This window comes from Gekko japonicus, unplaced genomic scaffold, assembly GCF_001447785.1.
Source record: "Gekko japonicus isolate JY-2015 unplaced genomic scaffold, Gekko_japonicus_V1.1 scaffold1471, whole genome shotgun sequence".
Taxonomy (NCBI): Eukaryota; Metazoa; Chordata; class Lepidosauria; order Squamata; family Gekkonidae; genus Gekko; species Gekko japonicus.
Window position 1 is genome coordinate 427819 of NW_015163647.1, and position 9501 is coordinate 437319.

General features: G+C 59.4%; 1 protein-coding gene across 1 annotated transcript in view; it reads left to right on the forward strand.

Moving 5' to 3' along the window:
• Positions 1-1076: 1076 nt before the first annotated feature.
• Positions 1077-9501, forward strand: part of SIPA1L3 (signal-induced proliferation-associated 1 like 3) — a gene marked incomplete at its 3' end in the record, with an annotated part of 50286 nt that continues 41861 nt past the window's right edge. The window contains exon 1 of the mRNA XM_015407656.1: positions 1077-1189. The remainder of the gene's footprint in view (positions 1190-9501) is intronic.

The window sequence follows — 9501 nt, forward strand, 5'->3', positions numbered from 1 at the left end:
CGGCATTCCCTCTGTCAGAAACTCTCCTCGCGGGGCGTGGGGTGAGGGGGGCCTTCTAGGGTCTGTTCTGCGGACTCGGTAATGCTTCCCAGCAGGGGGAAGGGGAGGGTCAGGAGGACATGTGTGTTTGCCTCCACTGGTGGAGGCCAAGGCTCCCTCCAAGCTGTGGTGTCTCGTGAGCGAAAATTCTGCTCTGTGAGCTACTGGGCATTAAAGTTGTGAGCGGGCGGTTGGGCTGCTGCATAAACTAGTTTGCTATGGAGCCCCCTCCTTCCCGAGCTGAGACAAAAAAAATGTGTGAGCTGGAGGCTAAAAAACTGTGAGCTGGCTCACACTGACTCAGCTTAGGGGGAACAATGATGGAGGCGTTGGTTCCGACGGTCTGTTGTGTGTGTCCTCATGCCCGGGCCTGGTTCGTGCTGTTACCCAGACTTCTCTGCAGCCGCCTCCAGGCTGGTCAGAGGGTCAATTGATTGATTTAGCTCACATGACCAATGACCTCAAGCAGAGAATGCAACAAACGTGTAAATGCTCAGAGGGTCTGGTGGAGCAAGCCCCTGCTGCTGTCTCTCCCAAGGCGGGTGTCCTTCCCATCGGAAGCGGAGGTGGCCGCTGGAGCTGGTGGCTGGTGGTGCTGAGTGCCGGGAGTGGGCTTTTGGTGTTCAAAGCGTGCCATCCTGGAGACACCCACACACACCCAAGCCCTCTGCAAGAAGCCAGCCCTGTAGAGGGGGGCCTGGGGAAGTGAGCGTGTGGCAGGGGTGGGGCTCTGCCCTGTCCACGGTCTCACCGGGCCTCCTCGCTCGGCGGTGGCGTGTGGAGGTTGGAAGGGCTCTGGATTGGAGGGGGTGGCGGGTCCCAGGAGGACAGGGTTCCCAGCTGCCCCACGGCGGGGCTATGAGTCAGCTCTTCCCTGGCCCTGCGAGTGGGCTGCATCCATTCCTCGGTCACGAGCCACACCCTTCCACCGGGAGCTCCTGCAGCCAAGGAGGAGCAGAGCCTCACCTTCCGGGCGCAACCCCGGCTTCACTGCAACGCTTTTCTCCCTTGTTCTGTTGTTCCGCCCTTGTCCAGGGATCTGTTTACAGTCCGGACGTGACGGACGATGGATGTGTGACTGATGCCTGGCGTTGGGGAAGTGAGTTAAGCCAACCGAAGGAGGGCCTCCCCCATTTGGATGAACAGTAAGGTAAGGAACGTCTTTGATTCCCCCCCCCCCCAGTCTTTTTGAGGCAGAAGAAAGCACAGCCCGCCGGCCTTTTGGCTCCCGTCAGGATAATGTGGTTGGTCTTTAAGGTTTCCCCGACGTCTTGCTGTGAAAATGTCACTTCTGGTTGCTCTGCTGGGGAAGGCGGGGAGGTGTGTCGTCTGCGGAGGAGGAGGAGAGAGCCGTGGGAGGGGGCCCCCTGCACACTGGGTGCCCCCCCCCCGTTGCTTTAGTTTCCCAGCGCTTCACAGGCTGTTTCAGTGTGGAGGCTGGCTTCTTGCACATTCCGCCTTCTGTTCTTGGCACAAATGTTGGCTTCATGCATGTGGTCGTTCAGCTCACAGGAAGTACGGTTAGTTTTGTGTGTGCGTGTGTGTGTGTGTGTGTAAATCTGGGCTCTTCCTTTCCTCCCCCCCCCCCTGTAAAGATGAAGTGGGAAAGTCGGTGCTGTGATTTCTGTGCGGCTTTTCTGGAGTTGTCTGGCAGGCGGGTTCTGCAGGCTGCTGGTCTTGTGGGTGGTTCTGCCCCGTTGAGCCCTTTCCCTCGGAAGGAAGAGAGTGTCCTTCAGCCCTGGCTTCCTGACGTGTCGGCCACCTGCAAGGGGGGGGGCTCTCTTTCTGCCACCCTGAGGGAGGGCCTCTGGGCTGGGGGCTTCGCAGCCGGGGGCCGCTTTGCTTTGGGAGGCTTCTGAACAGCCGCCCTTTGCAGTCGGTGGCGTTGCCTTTGCAGCTACGGCGTGGACAACATCTGTGCCGTGTGCCCCTTGCGCAAGAAGGTGCCGTGCTCTTGAGTCCAGCGCCCACAGAGAGCCCCTTGCGTCCTCCCGGGAGAGGCAGGCCCCGTAGGTAGGAAGGCAGGCAACCTGGTCTCCATGGGGGGCTTAACTGTGCAAAATCCCAGGAGGGACCCTGTGCAGTGTAGTGCTTAATGCTTGGGACTGGAGTCTGGGGGACGCAGGTTCGAATCTGCCGTGGAAGCTCGCTGGGTGGACTTGGGCCTGTCACTCGCACCCTGCCTGACAGGGAAGGGTCCTTGTGAGGATACATTGGATGAGAGGCAGAAGATGTAAAGTGCTGGGGATGGGGGTCCTCATTGGGGAGAGGAAGGTGGTATGTAACGGAAGGAAGTCAATTCTCTGACGGCCTGACGGCTTTTATGTTCTCAAAGGGAGAGGCCGTATTTCTGTCTCTCTCTCTCCCAGTAGCCTCTGGTGCACCTTGAAGCCTGTTTTGCACCCAGCTCCATGCCATTGCCTGAAGTCCGCCTTGCCGTCTGGTCTGTCTCCCAAGGAGGCAACAAATGGCTTCCTCTCATGCCCTGAAACAAGTCCTTCCCGCACTCTTCTTTTTACTGATCATCCGGCCTTGATGAAGAGCTCTGGGGAACTCTATAAAGTTTACTCGCCAACTTCTTCCTTTAAAAAAACCCCTCTACATTCCACCTTTCCAGACGTTTAGAGGAGCTTACAAAATAATAGGGTAAAAAAATCATGTACTCACAACCAATGTTCCCTCTAAGCCGTGGAGTCTCATGAGCAAAAATTCTACTTTGTGAGCTACTGGCATTAAAATTGTGAGCGAGCGATTTGGCTGCTGCATAAATGAGTTGGCTCTGGAGCCCCATCCTTCCTGAGCCGAGACAAAAATTTGTGAGCCGGAGGCTAAAAAACTGCGAGCTGGCTCACACTAACTCAGCTTAGAGGGAACACTGCTCACAACCAGGAGTCATTTTGTAGAAAAAGAGGTGCAGGAGCTCATTGGCATGACTCATTTGCATATGACACACCCCCTGACATCACCGGAAGTGTGTCAGAAGGCAACACCCACCGCTCAGGCTCCACGGGACTCTTTTGGATTGCTAGCTATTGGTGGGGAGGGGGGGAACGTGCAGATCTGTCCTCGCAGAGGAGGGAGAACTTGTACATGAATAAAACTTGGTCTTAAAGGTGCCACTGGACTGTTTTGGGCCGGTGGGGGGGGCTCTGCAGGTTACCTGGCTGCTTCTTGCTCTGACTGAGGGCTGCTGGGAGCAGGGGGCGGGGCTTGTTGCATGTGCCCGCCCCCTGGGCTCTTTACTGCCGGAGCTCCGCTCCTGTAGGAAATGACCCCTGCTCACAACACACAATAAGACACTCAAGTCCATTGACAGTTTCATCAGAGCTCAGCAGGCAGATCAGAAACACACACACACACACACACACACAGAGTGTGGAAAAGCCCCGTGCCTTGGGGGGGGGGGATGGAGGGTGGGAGCTCTGACTCTCTTCAGGGAGCCTGTTCCGTAAGAGGGGGGCAGCAACCAGTAGACATGCACTCCCAGTGTGTGTGTGGGGGGGTGAGGTCTTGAGGGGGGCCCAGGTTCCTGCCTGGTGGGGGCTCGGGCCCAGTAAAAAGGCCCTCTGCTTCTCCTGGGCGTCTGGCGCTTCTTCCCACCGAGGATTCGTAATCCGGTGTCTTTGTTGTGCTTCCGCACGGGCTCTGCAGTCAGATCTCACTGCAAGGCCTTGAGGCGGAGGAAGACACCACCTTGTCAGGCCCCCCTCCCATTGCTGGCCTGCTCGACCTGGTGGTGCTGCACAGGCGGTGGCACGGTCCCTGGAGTTGCCTTTCACAGCACAGAGGAGCAGCCTTGGAGCCCCCTTCTCCCCTCTCTTGGGTGGGGGTCCTGGGGGCCCTGCCTCTTCCCGGCCCCCTTCTTGGCCTTGGAGGGCTGCCTCGTGCCTCCGATGCGGCCACCCCCCTCTTCTCTGCCCAACGTCTCCCTGGTCGAATTCGACACTGAGCGGTGCCGGTGTTGCAGGGCTGGCCTTGCGCCTGCCCTCTGCCCCCTCCACCCCCAGCTCGTCAGCAGGGTCCCGGTCCTGTCTGGTGTGCTGTTCCCTGCTGCACACGAGCAGAAGAGGTGAAGGCTGGTCGGGAGGCAGATTTGCTTCGTGCTATTCCTTGTTACTCTGTGGTCCTGCATGGACTGTGGCAAAACTCTTTGATGCTTGACAGTGGCGATGGGGAGACTCCCCCCCCCTCCCCCCTTTTGCTGCAGGGTGTCAGGCAGGGCCCAGGCACTGAAGTCGGGAAGGCTCCTTAATCGCTTGGCCTTTTGGCTGTGGGTCCTGACACAGCAGAAAGGCCAAGCGATTAAGGAGGCAGGTGAACCCTAGGCCTATAAACCATACGGCAGCATAGCTGGCATGCTGGAGCTGTGTCCTGTCCTCCTCCTCCCGCCTCTGGCCGTCCAGCATAGCTGCAGGGGTGGTGGGGGCTCTGTGCGTCGCCTTGGCTGGCCCGTGGGGGTTGTCCTCCTCCCCGTGAGGAAGGCGGGCAGTCTGCAGCCAAGCAAGCTCCGGCGAGGTGTGGGGAAACATGCTGCCGGTGCTGAGGCCCAGAGGGAGTCCCCCGTTCCAGTTGTGCCTGAAGTCATGCTCTCATCCTCAGACCTGCTGCTGCCCTCCCACCTCTAAGGGGGGGGCCCTTCCTTGCAAGGCTGCCGTGTGATAGGGAGGGTCCCCGGGCAGTGCCCCGCTGGGAGAGGCCCCTCTTCTGCGTGGGGTGTGTGTGTCTGTGCTTTTAAGGAGCGTGAGTGAGGGAGTCCTTCTGGTGTCCCTGGCCGAATTATTCTCTCTTCCGAGCAGGTTGTGCTCTTAAGGCCGCGGGAGGTGTTTGGGGCCAAACCCACCCGCCCCCGAGGCCTTTCCCACCAGCAATGCCCAAGCCTCTGTCCAGCACCGGGCGCATCCACGCGACCGTCCTCTAGCCACAGCGGTCTCCGCAGCAGCACCTGGCGGTCTGTGCCGCAAACAGGAAGAGTCTTCCAGGGGACAGCGAGATCCAACCCCAGCAAGGTTGGAGAACAACAAGATTGTTTGGGGTGGGGTGGGGTGATATGAGCTCCAAAGGAGCTTTGACTCTGGAAAGCTTAGACACGTGTGTCCCCCCCCCCAATAAAAAAACCCATCTCGTTGGTCTCCAGGCCTGGCTTGCGTCTGTCTGTCTGTCAGAAGGGCATCTGTTATCCCGCCTCCCCCCCCCCCCAGCCCCACCACCCTTCTGCCCTAAGCCGATGGGGGCTTCCCGGGGCCAGGCCAGATCCAGCCGCCCCTGCCTTGGGAAACGGACGGACGGAGGATGCGCTTCCGAGAGCCGGGCCAGGTCGAGGAGCGTCCTTCTGGCTGGGCTGGGTCACGGTCTCCCCCCACCGTCACGTGTCACAGTCTCGCTTGCTGGCCGAGGCCGAGAAGAGGGCCGCCGTCCGTGGGAACCGACTGGCGCTGGGGTTCCTGTGGCCACCCAGGAGGTGTGGGGTGGCGTCGAGGTGGAGCTGGCAACGGGGAAAGGCCGAATTCCTTCCCTTCCCTCTTGGCTGGGAAGCCCTCTGGCTCGCGGGGTGTTTTCCGCCTCCCTTGCTCCTGCTGGTGCGGCTGGAGGCAGCTGTCCTCTTTGGGACAGAAGGAAGGGGGCTGGGAGCTGGGCGGGCGGGGTGGAGGAGGAGGAGGAGAAAGGAGGGAGAGCTTGGCCTGCTAGCCAAACCCAGGCCCTGGAGGAACGGAGGCCCTCCACCCACCCGGGGTTCACTTCTGGGGTCCTGTCTCGCCACTCCCGTCTGGGCCGGAGCTGGAGAGAAGAGCGAGAGAGCGTTGGCCGCTTTGTTCAGGCTGGGCGTGGGCTGCTCCGTCCCTGCGGTTCTTTTCTGGACTGGGTGCAAACTGACGGATTGCCCCCCCAGCCAGCAGCCTCCGCCCTCCCTGGAGCACTGCCTCCAGAGGGCGTGCCCAATGCGGCCTTTGCGAGGGAAGGCCCCACCGCCCCCCACCCCAACAAGACAAGGCAGAACTCGTCCACCAGACCACAGCTCTTCATGGACGGCCTTCTCAGTTGCGGCCCCTACCCTGCAGAAGGCACCCTGGGATGACGCCTGTGCCCTGCCGGGCTTCAGTTTCTGCAGGGAATGCAGCAAGGCTGAATTGTTTAGGTTGGCTTTCGGAGGGTGACCCCATGTTAGGGCTGTTTTGATAGTGCCGCGGTGACAGCCACGTGTTTTAATGTCTTAACGTTAATATTTTATCACTGTTACTTGTCTTTATGTTGTTTTTACCTTACCGCTTTGGTGTCGTAGTGAAGTGTGCGGACTCTAATCTGGGAGAACCGGGTTTGATTCCCCACTCCTCCACATGCGGCTGCTGGTGTTGTGAGTGAGTGAGTGCTTTGGCTACTGCATAAATCAGTTTGCTTTGGAGCCACATCCTCCCTGAGCTCAGACGAGAATGTGTGAGCCGGAGGCTAAAAAACTGTGAGCTCCCTCACACTAACTCAGCTTAGAGGGAACACTGCTCACAGGGTGTCTGTTGTGGGGAGGGGGAGGGAAAGGAGATCGTAAGCCGCTCGGAGACTCCGAGTGAAGGGTGGGGTATAAATCCAAACTCCTCTCTTCTTCTTCTTTAGTGTTGTAAGCCGCTACAAGACCCTTCAGAGGAGCGGCAACTGAAAAACACAAATAAATGAAAAGCCAGAGGAAGGCGGCTGCCGGAGGAGGGAGGGGAGGGCTGCTGGAAGCAGGGAGCTGAGGGAGATGGACCCCCCAGGCGGAGGTCTCTGTCAGGGTTCGAGCCTCCAGAACTCGGCAGTGTCAGATGGGGGGGGTGTGTGTTCCTGCCAGGGTTCCCTCTAAGCTGAGTCAGTGTGAGCTAGCTCGCAGTTTTTTAGCCTCCGGCTCACACCTTTTTGTCTTAGCGCAGGGAGGAGGGCTCCGGAGCAAACTGATTTATGCAGCAGCCCAATCGCTGGCTCATAACTTTCATGCCAGTGGCTCACAAAGTCGAGTTTTTGCTCACAGGACTCCACCGCTTAGAGGGAGCCTTGGACTCCAGTCTCGGTGCTCTTGTCAGATGGGAGCTTTACGGCTGCCGCCAAGCTCCACAGCCCAAGCGCCCCCGTTCCTGGGACAGGCAGTGCTGGAAGCCCCGCAGGCTTTGGAAGCCCCGCAGGCATGCCTCTGTCTCCCCCCCCTCCCTGATTCATCACCTCCATGAGCTGGCCCAGCTCAGGCGGAACTTCCCCCGCTGGGGACCGTGTCTGGCTGTGGAGCCGCCCGCGGGCGCTGGGAAATGGGTGGGTGTCCTCTCCAGTTATCCGGCAGCGCTCTTATCTGGCAGGGCAGAAGGGCGGGGCGTGTTTTTCAGGCTCCCCCTGGACGACTGTCTTGCCAGTTTGGCGAGGCAGGCAGGTGCGGCGTCCTCTCTTCCGCAGGAGCCAGAGGCCTGCTTCCTGCTCGGGCTTCCCTCTGTGTGCCCCCTGGTCCACCTGCCGGGCGTCTTTTGGGCCCACCTCTGGCATTCCAGGCCTCTTGGGGCTCTCCGGTGCAGAGTCTATGAGTCCTGCGAGGGGGCAGAAGCCAGCCACCCCTCCTCTGAGGACGTGCTAACCAGGTGTGCTCGAGGCCTCCTCCCTGCCAGGTGGGCCTTGTCGGTTTGCTTGGCCGCGACTTGGAAGTGCGGGCGGGGAGTCCCCACCCTCATCCGGGGGCCTCCTTCCCTCCTCAGCTGGAATGGGGTTTTTTTTGAGATCGCCCTTTGTGCTGCAGGCTGGCTGCCTGCCTGTCTCCGGAGCAGCGGATGAATCCCTGGGGGCAGGGCCCAGTGGCAGGGTCGCCGGTTTGGTGTCGTGGTTAAGTGTGTGGACTCTAATCTGGGAGAACTGGGTTTGATTCCTCCACTCCTCCACGTGCACCTGGCTGGATGACCTTGGGCAAGCCACAGTTCTCTCAGAGCTGTCCTTGAAAAAGAGCCGTTTCTATGAAGAGCTGTCTCGACCCCGCCTACCTCACAGGGTGTGTCTGTTGTGAGGAGGGGAAGGGAAAGGAGTTTGTAAGCTGCTCTGAGACTCCTCCTTCGGGTAGTGAAGGGCCACGGGGTATACATCCCGTCTCTTCTTCTTCTTCTTCTACTTGAGACACTGCCATAGCCCGGATGCTGCTCCTCCCAGTGCTTTGCAGTAACACCTTGAAATATCTGAACCGTTTCCCCTCCTTCCCCGGGCGCAGTTTGTCTTTTGTGGGCCAGGCCAAAGGGCCTGCGAGAGGACGGGCCTTCTTGGGCGCCGCAGCCGACACAAAAGCCTCCTGTCTTGGCACAATGGCCGTCTTGTCGGGTGGAATCTGCCCCTCTGGGCCTGGCCCCGTTTCAAATGGATCTGCCGCCTGGCAGTTTGAGTCTCGCCGGGCCGGGCCTGTCGTGGCGAGACGGGGTTTCCTACACTCCGTTCTTGCGCTTGTCCTCGCAGCTCGCTTTCAGTCCTGCCTTCCCCGCCCTGCGTCCTGCCCTTGAAAGCCTTTGGTGGCTTGAGAGCAGGGTTGCCCGGCTCCCGTCCCTCCTTCCCCTCAGTGGGGCCTTCTTGATTTAGGAAGGTCAGCAGGTGCTCCTCAGGCAGGCTGGGAGCTTTCAGGGGCCTCTCTTGGAAGAGGGGAGCCTGGCTTGGCTTGGCATGCCTGTAGTGCGGTTCTCGGTTTGCAGGGATCCACATTGACCTTGGATGTCTTCTTCCTGCTGTAGACGTGTCTTTGCTCCGTGGCGGAATCTTTCTCTTGACTTTAGGGCCTGCTAGCTTCAAGATACTTTTTCCTGTCGTGCACAAAGCAGGCCTCAACCTACCTGTGTGGAATCCTGCTCCGGGGTGCCATTTCACCTCTCAAGCAAGCAGCCCTGCCTGTGGATTTCATTTATTTTATTTTTATGGATTTAAAACATTCAGTAAAACTACATCAGAAGAGCCCTGCTGGATATAACCGTTGGTCCCTCCAGTCCAGCATCCCGTCTCACACGGTGGCCAAACAGTTCCTCTGGAGGGCCAGCAACAGGGCAGGGAGGCCGAGGCCTTCCCCTGAGAAGGACACCAGAAGAGCCCTGCTGGGTCAGACCAGGGAGGGTCCCTCTAGTCCAGCATCCCATCTCACACGGTGGCCAAACAGTTCCTCTGGAGGGCCAACCACAGGGCAGGGAGGCTTTCCCCAGATACGAACATCAGAAGAGCCCTGCTGGGTCAGACCAGTGAGGGTCCATCTAGTCCAGCATCCTGTCTCACACGGTGGCCAAACAGTTCCTCTGGAGGGCCAGCAACAGGGCAGAGAGGCCGAGGCCTTCCCCTGATAAGAACATCAGAAGAGCCCTGCTGGGTCAGACCAGGGAGGGTCCCTCTAGTCCAGCATCCCATCTCACACGGTGGCCAAACAGTTCCTCTGGAGGACCAGCAACAGGGCAGAGAGGCCAAGGCCTTCCCCAGATAAGAACACCAGAAGAGCCCTGCTGG